This window comes from Monodelphis domestica, chromosome 4 (genome assembly GCF_027887165.1).
Source record: "Monodelphis domestica isolate mMonDom1 chromosome 4, mMonDom1.pri, whole genome shotgun sequence".
Classification (NCBI taxonomy): domain Eukaryota; kingdom Metazoa; phylum Chordata; class Mammalia; order Didelphimorphia; family Didelphidae; genus Monodelphis; species Monodelphis domestica.
The window spans coordinates 204,686,974-204,706,989 of NC_077230.1; the positions used below are offsets into that span (position 1 = coordinate 204,686,974).

Sequence of the window (20,016 nt, forward strand, 5' to 3'; positions counted from 1 at the left end):
GATATTGGGTAGATTTAGGCTAGTTGGCCCTATTGAATATGATGTCTACTGAACATATAATTTGAGATGTCTAAAAGACAATTGGTGATATAAGACTGGAAGTCAATAGAGAGATCGGGGCAGCATAGGTAGAATAAGAATCATCAGCATAAAAATGGCAATTAAATGCCTGGGAGTTGATGAGATTACAAATGGGTAAAAGGAGAAGAGGATCTAGGGTATAACCTTCAAGGACATGGTTAGAAAATATGATCTGAAAGAGTATCCAAAAAAGGAGACAAAGAAGGAGTGGAGCAGAGAGTTAGGAGGAGAACCAGGAGAGAGCAGTGTCCCATAAACCTAAAGAGATAAGAATACCAAGGGAGAAAGGGTGATCAACAGTGTTAAAGGCTACAAAGAGGTAAAAAAGAATAAGGATTGACAGAAGTCAATTGAATTTGTCAATTTAGTAACTTTGGAAAGAGAAGTTTTAGTGGAAGTTTGTCAGAAGCCAGAATGCAAAAAATGTCAAAAGAGAGAAAGAAGAAAAATCCATTCTTAGATGACCTTTACTAATTTAGCTAGCTACAAAAATCAGAAGAGATATAGAAACATAGCTAGTAGGAATAGAAGGATCAAGTGAGCATTTTTTTTTCATCATAGGGAAGATATGGGCATGTTTGTAAGCAGTAAAAATGATCCACTAGATAGGGAAAGATTGAAATTAAGTGAGAGAATGAGGATGAAGGAGGGGGTATTCTCTTGGAGGAGAGAGAACAGAAAGGAATAGGATAGTAAGGCCACTTCATAATGTTAGTATGAAAGAGGAGAAAATGACAGAAGACATCTGAGCCATAAGGCATGAGGAAGAGGGGCAAAGGGAAAGTTCATAGTGAATGGCATTAGTATTTTCTATAAAATATGCAAGGTTCTCAGCTGAGAGAATGAAGGAGGAGGAGTCATAGGAGGGTTTGAGGAAAGATAAAAAGGTTGGGAAGAGTTGATGCAGAGAGTGGGATAGTGAGTTGTTAAGGGAGATATAATAGACTTGCCTTCAAGCAGTGAGGACCAATTGAAGTTATGTAATGAAATTTGTAGCAGATCTAGTCAGAATAGTTGTGTTTTTTCTCCATCTATTTTAGTACTTATGTGGGAATGAAGGTAACAAACAGTAGGTGTGATATAAGGCTGAAACTTGACAGGGCATAATCAGCAACATTATTAAGTGCCTAGGGATTCAAAAGAGGAAGACAGTATAAAATTGAACTGATTCACTAAGGATACAGGAAGAGAATAGAATGGCTAGTGCCAGGGAGGTGACTTGAGAGAGAATTGAGGAGTCAAGGGAAGGCATAGGGAGAGACAAAAGGCAAATACATAAAGCATGGATATGGGGTTTGTTGTTGTTGAATCATTTGGTCATTTAGTCTAGTCTGAATCTTTGTTACCATATTTGTGGTTTCTTGGCAAAGATACTTAGAGTAGTTTGCCATTTCTTTCTCCAGCTCATTTTACAAAGAGGAAACTAAAACAAAGTTCAGTGACTTACTTGGTATCACACAGTAAGTGTCTGAGGTCAGATTTGAAATCAAGATTAGTTTTCTTGAATTCAAGCTCAGTAATCTATGTACTATGCCACATAGCTGCTGGAGTATAATTTAAGTTCAAAACCACATTCACAGAATCAGGTAGCTTATTAATAACTCAAATGGCATGCTGCCTTCCAATTTCTAGATGAAGTTGAGGACTCTGCCAATTTAACAACTATATATGAGGCTCCACAAAATTTTACATGGGTTCTTCATGATGGGGTGAAGAAAACATAGATTTTCAATGTCTAGTAGGAGAGCAGAAGCTCTGATAAATAACCTCACACTGGAAAGGAGTCAGCTAGAGGTCCAATAAAAGACTGGGTTTGCTTTCTCAGGACTAGCCTAGCTAAGTAGGAAGGATGTCACTGATATGCTGGCTATTTTGTGATCAAGTATTTGACCATACAATCCATGAAACAAACAAATAAAAATGCAAAATAGCCTTCAGTCTTTTCTACGTGTGGGTGTGAAAAAGAGAGAGAGAAAGTGAGAGGGGTGGTTGAGAGTAGAGGGAAGGAAAGAAGGAAGAAGAGAGGGAGAGAAATGAAGGATCATTTAAGAAGTACTGGAGTTTCCTATAGGCTATATTGGAAAACCACCCTACTCTCATTCTTGCCTTTAATTTTGAGCCTAATCAATTCTTTCTCCATTTGTATCAAGATAGATAAAGACAGATAGCTATAGATAGATAAATATGCCTCTGTAGCTATCTATATAGATACTACTATTTATAATGACATAGATGACAGAGAAATATCTGAATATACCTATTGAAATAGAAATATTTATAAATATATATATGTAATTATATCTCTATATAACCATTTCTCCCATCTTTATACATATATCTATAGTTACAAATGGAAATGAGTTGAGCCTAACATTTGTAAACCTTAAAATTTCTTAGACTTATAAATGTTGGAAATTTCACCATTGGGAAATTTCATACTTGGAAAATTTCTTACTGATAGTCTATTGGAATGTGAACCCCATTGGCATGGGAGGTTCCTTCTCCTCCCTACTTAAGATTACTTTAGGACAGAAACCTTTTGCTGAACAATGGAAAGGGCTTTGACCTATGCTTAAGCATAGAACAGGAATTTCTTTGAGTCATGATTGATTTTAGAACTGATACAATAGAGGTACTTGGAATGACAGAACCAGGTCTTGGAAACTACAATCTCCACCTAACAGGATTTAGGAAGGGCTGCAGCAAAGATCAAGATTTAATTATTTGAGAATATGACCTTCAACAGACATGTGCAAAGCCACAGACCTCTGGGAAGTCCTGGGTTAAGCAAGAGCCACCATTGGCACAGGGAAGACATGGACAGTGATTGGTAGATGTGAGAACTGAGGGGAGGGAACTTGGATGGTTTCCTTAAAGATAGCAGGGTCTGAGGACTGGGAGGTGGTTGGAGAGTTTTTGCTCTGAGAGGTTGTGCTCTGAGAAGCTTGCTCTGAAGGAAGCTGGAGGTGGAGGCCCCTGAGACTGTTTCTCCATTTTGGTCACGTGAGTGATAGGGACTGATCTCTTTCCTTTGCCTCAGCTATCTAAGGGCTTGGGCCTTTTGGCCCAGCCTAAACAGAGTGGGTATTTAAGCCCTATTCCCTTCTCTCTCTCTCTCTCTCTCTCTCTCTCTCTCTCTCTCTCTCTCTCTCTCTCTCTCTCTCTCTCTCTCTAATACTTTTCTTCCTCCTGTTTGTAATTAAACTCCATAAAAGGTTGACTGCTGACTTGAGTTTTCATTTAGGAATTACATAGCTGAATTCCTTGGCGACCTTAAATTAATATATATCAGCCTTTTAAAGTGATTTCCTTGTCACACATTAAAGATTAGGGTGAGAGTGGACTGGGTTGCCTATGGTAAATTGCAATGACCCTCTAATCAAGTACCATCAATGAGATATCAGTATTCCATCAATGTAGGGATCAAACTACACTCCAGTATCTGAAGAATTAAAAAATCGAGTACTACTCAGAGGGCAATAAATAGATAAATACAAGGAACATATAAGAAATGGTTTTCCCTGGAGAAATGGAAGTATGAATTATGGGCTGTTCACTTGGCAAAACTGGTAGATAATCTCTGTCCTTCCCTCAAATTCCTGGGATATCAAGGAAAAGTAAGAGAATCTCCTAGTACATTAGGTAGACTTTGGTAAACTTGTAGGACATAGTTAAGACTTGCACAGGACAGGTAGGCATAAGTGGATTATGACCTATCACTGAAGTGAATACTCACAGATCAAAGACTCATTTGACTATTTAAGCATATATTCAGAAACAAATTAAATTAAATTCAGAAGCTCCCTGCAGTGAATAAGATATTTGCTTCTAAGTCAGGAAGAACTGAGGTCTAGTCCCATTTATATTTGCTGAGCTTGGGCTAGAGACAATTTCTTAGTTTCCCAGGCAACTCTTATCATAAAATTAGTCTCAAAACTATGTTTGTAGAGAGAATTTCCACACTTGGAGTTCCCATAACCAGTGAAATCGTATATCTTAGGTCCTCTCCTTAAAAAAAAAAGGACATTTAATCAAAATCCAATCAGAAATTGAACAATGAAAGTCAGAGGAGGTTTATGTCTGCTTAACAAAAAGCAAGACAAACACAAAAGTAAATTAATTGCTGGGATTTAAAATTTAGATAATCTTGTTTTCTAAGGAGAAAAATAAGAATCTGACAAACACCTTTGACAGAATTCCCAGGTGAGAAACTTATATATTTGAGGGAGGCAGCATGCATAAAGTCAACTCAAAAATTGTAAATGCACTCCTTAAGTTTTTGTCATAAGATGGATAGCACCTACCCCATCCCGTAAATTCACATTATTCTGGAATATCTAGAATTTTTATTAAAAATCTCAAATTTCCCAACCATGCTTTTCAGCTATGATGGATTTTGTTAAGAAAAATCCTAACTATAGATGTGAAAATGAACTTGAACTGAACTGAGGATTTGGGGGTGGGGGTTGGGGGGGAGGAATACTTGTTAAATCAACCACAATTGAAATTTGTTTTTGACAGAATAGATTAAAGGAATCCAACATTTGACTTAACAAAATAGAAAGTGTCAAAAATCTGAAATCACCATGGCAGTAATTAATTTGAATCTCACAATAGAATAGGTTTGGCTAATGTATGTGCCATGTGGTGTTTAAGCCAAGAGCAAAAGCAATATGTGGTACTCTGAGAATAATCACTGACTTAAGAAAGAAAAGAAATTTATTTCATGTTTTTCTTACTTCATTTACCTCAAATGTGCTTTTGGGAATAAAAGCCATATGGGGATACATTTTTATGGGCTTGTAGTAATTAAACATTTTTACATATAAATTAGTCATGCTTAAATCAAAGCAGAATACCTCTTTGTCACAATTTGTCAGTTACAGCCAGCCTTGTCTCTCTCCTGAGCTTCAGTCCCATATCAAAACTTGGCTTCGTATGCGATCCAGTGGAAAAAATTATTGGCACCTTAAACACAATATAGCCCCCAAATCAAAATTCATTTTCTCCCTCCCCCCAAATCTACCTACTTCTTCTATATACTTTTTGGTTTCTGGTAAGAGAACCACTATCCTTCCAGTCTCTCACGTTTAAAGTCCCTCATGATCAAATCAATGTTAAGGTTTGTCAAATATATGCCAACGGAGTACCTCTCACACTTGTACTCTTCTCATAATGTCTACCATCCTAGTTTGGGTCATAATTATCCCAAGTCTACACTATTTTAAGTCTTTAGGGTTTTTTTTTATTTTCCTTTTTGCCCCTCTCCAATACACCATCCTTCTAACTGCAAATATGATTGTCCTAAAGTATAAGACTGAATGAGAAACAGCAATGGTTTCTTGTTATTGTTTGGATAGAGGGGAGTGGATTGGGTTTGAGAGAGTAGAGAGATGTATGTCAGGAAATATTTTATAGAGGTGGCATCTGAGTTAATCCTATCAACAAGAAAGGGACATTTTAAAAAATAGATGTGCTGAAAATTGGTATAGTCATTGAGACATATTACCCTGAGGCAAATAGCTCACTTTTACATGCTTCATTTTATAGATGATAAAACTAAAATCCAAGAGTAAGTTACATCACAATATTAAAAATTAAAAATTCAGGACCTCTTTGTAATGTAGATTCAGATAAACTGCTGACCATATCTATATGTTTTTAAAATTTTTCTAATTATAATGGGGTGTTATTATTGACCCTAACATTATGAGAACCTCTCATATTTGTGTTTCTTCTTGCCAAATGGAAGCAAGAATAAAAATAAAAGCAAAACCTAGGACAAAAAGGCCCTTAACTTTCAAGGACCTCCTTTGCTCAGAATTGAACATATTTTATCTTCAAAATGCATTATGTTTTTTTAAAATAATTCAGCCCAGCAAATGATTTTTCAATTTTGGTTTCAATAAGGGTTGCCTTATAATTTGAAAAAATTAATCATCTGTAATAATTGTCATAAATATAATCAAAGTCCTTTGGCATGTTAATATTATATGTATATATGTAAATCTTCCAAAATGGTTTAATTTTGAAGATTCCCACAGTGTTTTGTAGGTATGTGTGAATGTACATTTCAACAAGTAGCCTACACACATCCTGAGAAAACATGACAGATAAGTTAATTATTTACACTATCTTTCAAGATTCCTTTGATGAAAAATGCAAATAATGTCATTACATTGTGTGTTCGTTTGCTTTAATAGTAGGGAAAAATGATCTCTTGCCTAGATCAACTGCTACTTTGTTTTAATGTTCTTGAATTCAATGTTACCTGTCTTTGGCCCTATCTTTAAGTGTATTATTTTGAAAGCCTTGAGAAATCCATATTGACCAGTACAATAATTTACCTAACATTCCTCAAATTTCTGGAATTCTACTTATGACCTTGAGGATATGTGTGTGTTTGGAAAGAAGAAAGAGCAGAAGAAATTTTACAGTTGGCTGAGAAAGAGTTATCATAAGCAATAAAGGAAGCCAATGGATCTGATGGAGATTGTGCTAGCAAGAGCGGAACAATGACCTGAGGATTTTAAAGTTGATAAGAACATAGTAATGAAGGTACAACCTGAACTGATGACCAAGCCAGAGCATACAAATGATAGAGTGACCCTTGCCCCTAATGTTCCCTTTAGAGCAAAGCTATTTTTCCTATTCCCTAGTTAATCCCTTTAACTCCAGATTTTTCCATTATTTCTTCCAGTTTCAACAGCAGGATTTGAACATTTTAATTTATTCATTTTTTAAGTTCATACATTTAACCAGTAATTTATTTAAAAAAATCTTTTTGGATCAAAATGTTTGTTGTGTTTACTGAATTCTGAGAGTGACAGACACTGAGATGAGAAACACAGACAGAAAGATGACGATAAGTAAAAAGAGACAAACAAGAATGAAAGATGGATAGACAGAGGGAGAGAAGAAGAGGAGGAGGAGGAGAAGGAAGACTTTTCTTTTTCCAAGATGGGAGACAAGTTTGCTCAATATATCTGGACTATGGCAGAATCATATAAATAAGATGAGTTGCAGCATCATTCCCCATAAAACCACTAAGATACAGAAAAACCTTGCAAAAATAAATTCTATAGAGTATCCCTGGATTTAACCTCCATGTATGAGAACACTGAAAGTATCACACTATGAGTAAAAGACCTCTGCTTTAATCTGAGGGCAGGCTTCTCAGAGACTTCAAAGCCAAGTCCCAGAGAGGGTGAGGAAGTGATAATTTATAGAACAAGTGGTAGCCTACCCCTCTTAGTATATGTAATTACCATAGTCCTACAGTTGATGCTTGAAGGTGCCAGAAGTTGACATCTAACAATTCTAAACTTCCTCATTACTCTATAAAAAAACAATGATCCTACCATTAAAACAAAATTTAATAAATTGATTTCATTGCATTATTCTTTGCAAGGCACTTTACTAGATTTGGGGAAAACAAAGAAAGGAAAAAAAATCACTCCTGAGACTCAAGGATCAGATATTCTGCTGGATTCAATCTATTTTGCAAAAGAAGTAATATATGAGTGAATATTCTTAGAATTTTGTTAATTTTTTTTGTATTTTATTTTCCCAATTATATGGAATAATATTTTTCAACATACATTTTCTGAAATTATATGACCCAAATTGTCTCCCTCTCTCCCCTATCCCCTCCCTAAGATGATAATCCATTTAACCTGGGTTGTCCATGTGTGATCATGCAAAACATTTCTATATTGGTCATAGCTGAGAGAAAATACTCAGGTAAAACCAAAACCCAAAAATAAAAACTAATAAAATAAAGTGAAAAAAATATGATTTGATCAACATTCAGACTCCAACAGTTCTTTCTCTGGTGGACAGCATTTTTTGTAATGAGTCTCAATTAATTAATTAATCTGGGAAGTTAAGCTGAGAATATCTATCTTTCACAGTTTATCATCCTACACTATTGCTGTATAGTGTACAATGTTTTCCTGGTTCTACTTACAACATTCTGCATCATTATTATAAGTCTTTCTAGTATTTTTTTTCTGAAATCATTCTGCTTATCACTTTTAATAGTACAAGAGCATTTCAAAACAATCATATGCCACAGTTTGTTCAACCATTCCCCAAATGATGGACATCCTCTCAGTTTCCAATTTACTGCCATCATGAAAGAGCTGCTTTTGGTATTTTTAAACAAATGAGTCCTTTCCTTTAACAAAAATTACTTTGGGATATAAATCTAATAGTGGTATTATTGGTTCAATAAGTATGCACAGTTTTATAACACAGTTTTTATTGTTGCATCATTTTATAACCTCACTAACATACATTAGTGTCCCAACTTCGCTGCAGATCTTCCAATATTTATTACTTCTTTCCTTTACTGTCAGATTAGTTGATCTGATAGACATGAGGTGGTATCAGAACTGCATTATTTACATTTTTCTAATCAAGAGTGATTTAGAGCAATTTTTCACATTACTGATAGCCATTATTTCTTCATCAATAACTGTCTGTAAATATCCTTTGAATATTTGTCAATTGGAGAATGACTTGAATTCTTATCAATAAGACTTAGTACTCTCTGTATTTGAGAAATTAGTCCCTTTATCAGAGAATTTAGCTATAGAACTCCCCCCCCAGTTTATTTCTGCATTTCTAATCTTGGTTACATTGATTTTGTTTGTACAAGATCTTTTTAATTTAATGTAACCAAAATAATCAATTTTACATTATAATTTTCTGTATTCCTTGTTTGGTGATAAATTCTCCTCTTATCTATAGATCTGACAGATAAACTGTTCCATGCTTCCCTATTTTGCTTATGGTATCATCCTTTATGTCTAAATCATATATCCATTTTGATCTTAGAGTGATCCCTCACCTATTGCAAGAGTTATGTTCCAGAGATCCCCGCAATAGGTGAAAATCTGCCAAGTAGTGGCATTACATTTATTTTGCTATTTATATATATTTTAAGGCTTTATAAACCCTTCCAACTCTCCTATAAACATTTTCAACACTTTTATTAATTTTTCCCACACTCTTATAAACACTCAGCCAATCAGAACCCATAATACAGAACAGAACACTGTGGGTTAGTCACCTTTCATTCCATCAGTCAATAATGTGTCAGACACAATCTCATGTTGGCAAACTTGCATAAGCGGTACTGGCGCACTGCATTTTCATTGTATATAGTAACTAAGTATTCATCCTCAAAATCCTGCAATATAGTGAAAATTCTGCGATACAGAATTAGATTTTTTTTTTAAACTGGTGATACAGTGAAGATGCTATAAGTGAACTGCAATATATGGAGGGAAGACTGTATCTTACTATAGGGTATGAAATATTTGTTTATAATTAGTTTCTACCATACTGTTTTCCAGTTTCCAAGTAGTTTTTGTGAAATAGTGAATTCTTGTCCACAAAGCCGGGATTTGGGCTTATTAAACATTATAGATTCCTATTGTCATTTACCAGTGTAACTTGTATTCCTAATCTATTTGATTTATCCACTATTTTATTCTTGGCCAGGACCAATTTCGTTGGATGATTAGCACATTGTAATAGAGTATGAAATTTGGTAATGCTAGACTATCTTCCTTCATATATTTTCCCATTGATTCCGTTAATATTCTTAAACTTTTGTTCTTCTGGGTGAAATTTGTTATTATTTTTTCCATCTCTATAAAATAATTTTGGTAGTTTGATTGGTATGACACTAGTCAAATAAATTAAATTATGTGTAATTATAATTTCTGTTATATTAGCTAGAACTATCCCATGAGCAATTAACATTTTTTCCAAATGTAGTGATATGACTTTATTTAAGTGAAGAGTGTTTTGTGATAGCATTCATATAATTCCTGTGTTTGCCTTGTCTAGTAGACTTCCTGGCATTTATATTGTCTAGAATTATATTAAATGTAATTCTTTTCCTATCTCTTTCAGTTGGACTTTGCTGGTAACATACAGTTAATGGTGATGATGTATGTCCGTTGATTTTGCATCCTGCAACTTTCCTAAAGTTATTATTTCAATTAATTTTTTAGTTCATTAACTTTAACTAAATATATTATCCTATCATCTGTTAAGAGTGATAATTTAGTTTTCTTATTGTCTACTTGAATTATTCCCATTACTTTTTTTCCTTCTCTTATTGTTAATGCTAACATTTATAGTACAATATTAAATAAGTGATAATAATGGGCATCCTTTCTTTACTGAAGATCTTATTGGGAATGACTAATTGATCTCATTATAGGTAATACTTGCTGATGATATTAGATAGATGCTACTTATTTCAAGGAAAGCTCCAATTATTATTATGTTCTGTATTTTAATAGGAATGGACATTTTCTTTTGGCAAAAAGCTTTTTTTCTGCATCAATTGAATTAATCATGTGATTTCTGTCAGTTTCTTAATGATATACTCGATTATGCTGATAATTTTCCTAATATTGAACAAGATCTGTATTCTTGATGTAAATCTGACCTAGTCACAATCAATGATATTTGTACTATATATTGCTATAGTCTCCTTCCTAGCATTTTATTTAAAAATTTGGCATCTATATTCATTAAGGAAATTGGCTTTCTTTCTCTGTTTTTGCTCTTAAAGGAATTTGGTGAAATTCCTTTTTGGTTTATTATTCCATATAGATTATATACTATTGAAATTAATTTTTCTTTAAATGTTTGGTAGAATTCACTTAAGAATCCATCTTACCTTGTAGATTTTTTCTTAGTAAATATTCATTTTGATAACATTCAATTTCTTTTTCTGAGATAGGATTATTTAAGTATTCTATTTTCTCTTTGATTAATCTGGGCAATTTATATTTTTGTAAGTATTCTTCCATTTTACTTAAATTGCCAAATTTATGGACAGATAATTAGTATAACCAGAAAATTAAAAATAATAATAATAATAGCTTAACCAATGCTTGGACTGTGATTTTTAAGAAAAAATTTAACAGCCTGATTTATTGTAAGAGTTTAGTGCCAGGTGAAGTCTTTGTATGTAATGAGTTTAAGAATTAAGTCCCAAGAAAAAGTCTTTGGATGTAATGAGATTAAGAATTTGTACCCAGGATAATGCCTGAGTTATAATTTAAAATGTATATATTGTTAAATTAATTTTAAACTTGTGTTATCATAATAATTAGTAAATTACTATATTAATTATGATTCATAGATGTGTTTTAAGCAAGCTAGCTCATAAAAAATTAAAGAAAGAGAAAGGTCACCTAGAGGTCACAGAAGTCTGTAGGTTGGGCAGGTCCTGGGACATGGTAGGTTTGTGGGAGTCCTTAGAGGTCAGGGAAAGATCTCAGTGGTTCTGAAATGGACTCAGAGACCTGCTAGCTTTGGAAATAGTCCCTGAAAGTATTGGTGGAATTGGGGACCAACAGGAAACTATAAAATTGTGTGTGATTTGCAAGATGAGGTCTTGGGTTTTAAATCTGGAAGAAACCTGCAGACCTCTGGAAGTGTGATTTCTCTGTCATGATAAGCCAAATCTTTGCCCAGAAGAGTCTCCAAATATTTTATTTTTACATTAGGCAAAATATCTCCTTATGATTGCTTTAATTTCCTCTTCATTGGTAGTAAATTCTTTTCCGTTTTGAAACTTGTAATTTTATTTTCTCCTTTTATTTTTTAAACCCTTACCTTCCTTCTTGGAGTCAATACTCTGTATTGGCTCCAAGGCAGAAGAGTGGTAAGGGCTAGGCAATGGGGATCAAGTGACTTGCCCAGGGTCACACAGCTGGGAAGTGTCTGAGGTCAGATTTGAACCTAGGATCTCCTGTCTCTAGACCTGACTCTCAATCCACTGTGCTACCCAGCTGCCCCCTCTCCTTTCATTTTTTAAACAAAATTAATCAATGGCATATCATTTTATTTTATTTTTCATAAAACCAAGTCCTAGTCTTATTTATTAGTTCAATGGTTTTCTTATTTGAATTTTAGTAATTTCCCCTATGAATTTCAGGATTTCTAATTCAGTTTTTAATTGGAGACTTTTAATTTGTTCTTTTTTCTAATTTTTAGTTGCATGTCCAATTTATTCATTTGTTTTTTTTTTCTATTTTACTGATGATATGGAGAGAGAAGATTTAGAGATATAGACTTTCTACTAAGTACTGCTTTGATAGCATCTGATAAATTTTGATATATCATCTCATTGTCATTATCATTAATGAAATTGATTATATAATTTGTTCTTTGATCCATCCCCATTTTAGAATTAGAATGTAGAAGTATATGAAACTTTTAGTTTCCACTTTTCATTTGTCTTTCTATGGCTTTTTTAAAATTATAATTTTAGTTGCATTGTGATCTGAAAAAGGATGCATTTATTATTTCTGCTTTTCTTCATTTGGTTGTGAAATTTTTGTGTCCTAATACATGACCAATTTTTGTGTAGGTGCCATGTACCACTGAGAAGAGGATATATTCTTTTCTATTCATATTCAATTGTCTCCAGAGACTATTAAATATAACTTTTCTAATATTCCATTCACCCCATCTCCTTTTTTGTTTATTTTGTATTAGATTTACTTAGTTCTAAGAGGGGGAGGTTATAGTCTCCCACTAGTATAGGTTTACTTCCTACTTTGTTCTGAATCTCATTTAATTTCACTTTTAAAAATTTAGAGGCTAGACCATTTGGTGCATATAAGTTTAATATTGATATTTCTTCATGGTCTATGGTACTTTTTATCAAGATATAATTACCTTCCTTATCTCTTTTAAGTAGCTCTATTTTTGCTTTAGCTTTGTCTGAGATCATGATTGCTACCTCTACTTTTTTTTAACTTTAGCTGATTCATAATGAATTGTGCTCAAGCCTTTAACCTTGTGTATATTACTGATTTAAATACGGTTCTTGAAAACAACATATTGTAGTCTTTTGGTTTTTAATCCAATGTACTATACTCATTTTTTATGAAAGTTCATCCTATTCACATTAATTTATAATTACCAAATGTGTAATCCTCTCAATTTTATTTCCTCTTTTTATTCTACACTTTCCCTCTTTCACTTTATTCCTATTCACAATTATTTTGCTTTTCATTAATCCCTCCCCAACTTCATCCTCCTTTCTATTACCTTGCTCTTTTTAAAATTCTCCTTCTACTTCCCTATAGTGTAAGATAGATTTCTATACCTGACTGATTGTGGTTGTTATTCCTTCTCTGAGCTAATTTAAATGAGCAAGTGTTAAGCATTGCTGTTCACCATCCGTATCCTCCTCTCCACTGTGATATTTTCATCTTCCCTCTTTAGGTGGAATAATTTGCCCCTTTCTATCTCTCCCTTTTCTCTCCTCTCAGTATAACCCTCTTTTTTCATCCCATGGCTTTCTTTAGAATATTATCCTAACCAACTTACTCACAAACCCTCTCTCTATGTATACTCCTTCTAACTGCCTTAATAAAGATAAATTATTTTTAAGAGATACAAGTATGTTCCTGTATATGAATGCAAACAGTTCCTCTTTATCAAATCCCTTAATTTTTTTCTTTATATGCTTTTATTGAGTTTTATATTTGAACATCAACTTTTCTGTTCAGACCTAGTATTTTCATAAAGAACTTTTAGAAATCTTCTATTTCACTAAATAGCCATTATTTTTTCTGAAAGAATATACTCAGTTTTGCTGAGTAGGTGAAATTTCATTGTAGACCTAGCTCCTTTGCCTTCTGAAATACCATATTTCAACCTAATGTAGAAACCACTAATCCCTGGGTAATATTGACTGTAGTTCCATGATATTTGAATTGTTTCTTTATAGATGCTTTTGGTATGTTTTCCTTGTTCTGGGTGCTCTAGAATTATAATGTTCCTGATAAATTTTATTTGGGAATTTCTTTCAGGAGGTGATTGATGGATTGTTTCGATTTCTGTTTTACCCTCTAATTTAAGAATATTAGGGAAGTTTTCTTTGATAATTTCTTGCAATATAATGTCTAGCGTTTTTTGTTTGTGTTTTTGTTTTTTGAACATGATTTTCAGATATTCTGATAATTCTTAAATTTTCTCTCCTGGTGCTGTTTTCTGTGTCAATTGTTTTCTCCAATTAGACATTTCATATTTCCTTTTATTTTTTAAAATTCTTTTAATTTTGTTTCATTATTTCTTTGGGTCTCAGGAAGTCATTAGTTTCCACTTGCCCAATATTATTTTTAAAGAATTATTTTCTTCAAGGAGATTTTGGAACCACTTGGTCCATTTGGCTAATGCTACTTTTTAAGGTGTTATTTTCTCCGATATTTTCTGTGTCTCCTCTTACAAGATAAGTTTCTTGTATCACTTTCATTCTTTTCCCCATATTTCCTGCTCTTCTATTTAATTTTTGAAATCAGTTTTGAGGTCTTCTAGGATATGAGATCAATTTTTATTTTTCCTTGAAGTTTTGCATGTAGTTGCTTTGATCTCATCATCCACTTCTGATTTTGTGTCTTACTCTATCTTGTCTCCATAAAAAATTTTCTATTCTTAGGTTTTTTTTAAATTGTCTGTTCATTTTTTCAGCTTTTTCTTGACTTTTATTTTATCATCAAGGTTTTATTTTTGTCTTTATGTTCTGTTAAATTTATGGTTGGACTGAATATTTAATTGGTCACCAGGGATTTAATTTCTAAATTCCAAAAATAAATTACTAAAGTCAAATAGAATTTATGGTAGTTTATTTTTACAATAGAGGGAGGATATTAAGGAAGAGATAAAGAGAAGGAAAGGGAAAGAGAGAGAAAGAGCTTTGGCTTCCTCTGACCCAGGTAAGAATTTCTAGGCCAAAAGGCCAAGGAAAGGAAGTTAGCCTTTACACTCACCACGTTGTCAGTTCAATCAGCAGATTCTTTTATCAGCCTCAACTCCAGCAGACTCCACCCCAAGTATGTCTCTTTCAAACTCCAGATGTCCCTCTTCACACCAAGTCTCTCTTCACTCCAAGTGTCTTCACTCCAAGTGACTTCCTTCAAGTGTCCCTTCCTTCCAAGTCCAAGTCTCTGTCTTCTGTGCATCTCTGTTTCTATTTTAAAGATCTTTTTATCTTGTGTCACTTCCCCTAAATTTTAAGTCTACCAATCACAGCTGATGCTCTACTCCAGGACTACCCACTCTTTCACACATGGGTCACAGACCTCCTACTCAATATATGAAATGGGTGTTCACACCTTTTTGTGGTTAAAATCCAAAATGGGTAGACATACATACTCAACTTTAAGTACTGTATTTACACTTTGGGCATTAAAATCTAAAAATAGACAGGGAATTACAATTTAATCTTCACAATCAAGGAAGAGCTAAGTGCCTTCATTGTTACATTCAAAGGAGAGCCAAATCTGATCTTCACAGTTCTCAGGGTGGAAGAGATACTCTCTTTAACTTCAGAATTTATCATTCTTCTACACTCAGAATTAGTTCTGTTTGCTCACAAGTTTCAGTTCTTCCAAGTTAGTATGATGGGCTATGGACTAAGAAATATTTGGATTCACAAATTCCAGCTTTTCTATATTATAGGTAATAAAAAATATAGATAAGGAAGTGCTATAACAAAGGAAGACAAAGAAGAGAAAACCTTGATCAGAAAACCAGAAGCTAAACCAACAAAAAACTTTTAAGAAGCTAAAAATGGATAAATAAAGCTCTCCATGATATTTTTAATATTCTTGGGAGGACATGAGAGGGTCAAAGTAGTAACTGCAAGTGATAGCCAATACAAAAACAAGAGTCAAAGTGATCTGATATACAACTGTGAATGTTCTGCTAAATTCTTACTTTCACAAGTCACCAGCTGACTCTGGATCTTCAGAGAACATGTCAGTGAAATGCAAAGTTGGGCAGGTTTTCTCAATCTACAAAGACTTCTGTTAGGGGTACATTGATGAAATGTCATTTTAACCAGCTTGCCTCCCAAAAGTTGCATGTTCAAAAAGGCGACTCTTGGATTATATTATAATTAATTTGGGTCTCTATCAACTTACTAAATCACAAAATTTTTGAGTTAGAAGGAACTCCAACGTCCATTTATTCTAAACCATGGCCATAACAAGAATCTTTACTGTGGTATATCTGACAAGTAATTATCCCAACTCTTGATATATATCTACATTGGGATTATTCCCTATAGTTTAGAGGAGAGAGCTGCTCTTTTGAGCAACTCAAATTAGTAAGAAACTTTCTTAAAAACAAATCTAAATTTGTGTTTTAGGAACATTCACCCAATTAATACCAGTTATAGGCACTGTTGTGGTCAAAGAAATCAAGTTTAATGCTACTTAAGTATAAAAGTCTTTCAAATTCTTGAACATAAGTAAAGTATCACTAGTTAGTATTTTCTTCTCCTGATTCAATTTGATTCAAATACATATATATGCATATATATATTCAAATTCAAATATATATATATACACTTTTCCAATTTTATTTAATATTGCTTTCTATCATATACTCTTTGACCAAGCCATGCTGACCTATTTGCTGACACTCAGATATAACATCTCATTTCCTATATCCTTTCCCTTTTACAAGTATCCTGTACTTGATAAAAACCCTCCTCATCTTCATTTCTTGGAATCCCCTTGTTTCTTTCAAAGCTCAGCTCAAATATTATCTTCTCCATCAAGCTTTTCCTCGTCCCAGAGCTGCTACTTCACCAAAATCACCTTGTATTTTTAACGATTTTTGTTAGGATGCATATGTATATGTGTTGAGTCTTCTAATAAAATATAAGCTCTTTGAGAGCAAATCATTTTTACCTGTTTATTATTGGTATTTAAATCCGCAATAACTTGCAAAATATCTGGCTTATAGTATGAAATTAAGGAATACTCATTGGTTGATTGATGGTAGATGACTATTAAAGGACTCCATCAGAGTCCTTTATATATATTTTTATGAGCCAGACTGTGAAATGCCTAACAAAAGAGTTAGTAGTTGTTAGTCTTAATAATGAGGGACTCGAATATGTTGAATAGGCAAGGAAAAGAGTTAAACCTCTGCTTTAGGAGTATCATCTTGGTTTCTGTATGAAGTATAAATTGCACAGTAGAGATAATTAAGGCATGGAGCCCCATAAGGAAAGAGTTACTATTGTAAAGTAAGGAGGAGAGACCTTGGAGTTGAGATGAGAAGCCAGGCTGATAGACAGATCAGCCTGAGTAGCAGCAGAGGATGGGCAAGAGAATCCTGGCAGTTCTGAAAGCTGGAGAGAACTCTGAAGCCAATGGTCAAGGACTTCCAGCCTGGGAAGAGGAGGAGAAGGAGCAGTTTCCAGAGGCTCTACTGGATTTCCCTACCAGTTGGAACCTGACTCCATTCAGAGACCCTCCATACCTCTGCTGAGATTCAACAGCCATCTGAATTCTCAAGAGGGATTTTGGTTGGACTCACTGGGGCCTGAGCCACCTAATCCATTCCCTTGGATCTCTCTCCATTACCTGTCCCTTGAACTGTACATTAGAATAGTGAGACCATTATGTGTAGGGGCAGGAAGCAGTTGGTGGGAAGGGAGGCCAAGGCCTCTAATCCTCCAACCTCCAGACTTTGAAAGCCAATCTTCAATGGAGGTAGACCATCACCCACTTACCCTTTCCCCCTTATTCCTCCACCATTACCTTTCCCATTAATGTCAATTATATTACAAATATTTAGATCTGGGTTTGGGCCTGTATTTAGATTATAAGACAAAGGATTGAGGTTAACTAGATTTCAAACTGAAATCCTGTCCCTTATACTCTCCACAGAGAAGGGGTTTGATTCTGAAGCCCTGTGGCTCAGAACAGCTGGCTAAGGAACACTGTCATCTTTCCTTACCAGGTGAGGCCATACATTAACCTCAAAGGGCTGCCAGCTAAAGTGTCTTTGGGAGGTGGGATTAAAAGGGGTCATCTTGCCTCACTGAGGCAGACTTAACTCAGGGATCCCAAACTCCACTGAGGGAGACATATTGCCACCTTAACTTAATCAACCTGTTTGTTTAAAAACCTGTCTCCTGCCCCCACTTCTCCCTTTCAACTTCTCACTGGAGTTACAGCCTTTGTATTTTAATAAAAATCCAAGATTTTTTATTTTTTTTTGTTCAAGAAAGATCTTCAAGGAAGAAGCTTGCTAACTCCTAAATCCAGAGAATGAACTGTTACAGAAAGATGCCAGAAAACCCACACTACATCAAGAAGATCCAGAATGAACTTTGGGTTTGGTTGATTGAACTGAAGTTTGATTGAACATTTATCGTAAATGCACAATTTTATGACAAGGGGACTACCCCTATTTTGGCTTTCTGTCAATGCGCCTAGCAAAACATTAGTTTTGCTTTCTTTCTTTTCTATTCCTTCCTCACTACTGTAATTTCCTCTTAGAAAACTGAATATTGTATACATCTGTAGTTAGAAGTGTGTTTAGGACTACAAGATGATTATGTTAAATGATCAATGGGCAGACTAGTCTCCCAATGATCATCAGGGGGAATTGTGAATCTTAAAACTGCTCAGACTCTACTACAGAAGATTTGATTAAGCTATTCCCCATTTTCTACAATGGAGGTACTTGGTCAGGAATGTATTGAGAACTTTAAAATTACTCCACCCTGCTCAGACAGTGCCTTATGGAAAGATAAAGTTGTAAACTCCTGACTGGACAGTGAAACATCCCTAACTCATGCTTATAGTGAAGCAAAAACCCTAAACTAGGTGGTCTATTTTTAGATCTAATACAAAAGGGTGTTAAGTACCTATAAAGGTTAAATTAATCACTAAAAGGTCAAGCAACTTACAGAAGGCAAGCTTAACAAAAGAGGTGTGAAGTTTTAGTCTAACCAGAGAAGGTGATAACCAAAGAAGATAGGAACTGAGAATGGGTAGTCCTGGGGAAAAGCATCTACTGTGATTGGTAGATGTGAAAGTTGGGGGGGGGGTGACATAAGAGAAAAATCTCTTTAAAAGGAAGCAAAGGAACAAGTTCAGGGGAATTGAATTCAGTTGCAATTTAAGTTCAGTTTGGAAGCTGAATTGGAGGAGGTCAGGAGTTCAGAGGAAGGTCTCTGAACTCAGTTCAGGAGTTGAGGATTTCAGTGAAGGAATAGAGCTTGCTTGGGATGATCTTTTGGTGAGTGATAAAGACTTACTAATCTCCCTTAAGGCTCAGGCCTAGAGATGGAAATGGCAAAAATCTTCATTTGCTTTGGCAAGAAATTAAGAAAGAGAAGTGGAGAAAGCACCTATAATATGAACCTAAGTGACTAGAAGGATAGTCTTACCCTTGTCAGAAATAGGAAAATCAGAAAGAGGGATGAGTTTAAGAAAAGGAAAATGAATCTTGTTTTGGAAATGTTATGTATAAGATGTCTACTGGATATCGAAATGGTGATGTACACCAGTTAGCTCTAGAGAGATAGAAAAGATCTAAAGATGACTCTAAGTCATTTGCATAGAGATCCATGAATCCATGAAAACTGCTACTATCAGAGACAAATCATGTAAATAGAGAAATGACCCAAGACTTCTGTCCTTTGGGTTATATTCATGCAAAGGAGTAATTTTACCTTCTGTATGGTTGTCTTCCTATCTAAAAATAGGGTAGGGAGGATATATTAGATGACTCCTAAACTTCCCTCTTATTCCAAATATGTGATATTATAACCTACCTAAAATCATCACCACAAAGTTTGAACTTTATTTGTCCCTAAAGCTTCTTAGAAGAATAATTGATAATCTATACGTTGTTGTTCAGTCATTTCAGTTATGTCTAACTTTTATTTTTTATTAATTTTGAATATTTTTCAGATTATTATGCTGAACAATTTTAATATTCATTTTCTGATATTTTGCCATCCATGTTCTCTCCCTAATTGCCACCCCTCCATCCTCCCTGAGAAAGTAAGTAATATGATATAATTTGTACATGTGTTGTCATACAGTATGTATTTCTATGTTTTTCATGCTGTGAAGC

At 34.3% G+C, this 20,016-nt stretch overlaps 1 long non-coding RNA gene across 1 annotated transcript in view; it reads left to right on the top strand.

The window, feature by feature from the left end:
* Nucleotides 1-18,923, top strand: part of LOC130453735 (uncharacterized) — a 58,157-nt gene extending 39,234 nt beyond the window's left edge. The window contains exons 2-3 of the long non-coding RNA XR_008911265.1: nt 17,814-17,886; nt 18,158-18,923. This is a non-coding gene — a long non-coding RNA (uncharacterized LOC130453735). The remainder of the gene's footprint in view (nt 1-17,813; nt 17,887-18,157) is intronic.
* The last annotated feature ends 1,093 nt before the right edge of the window (nt 18,924-20,016 follow it).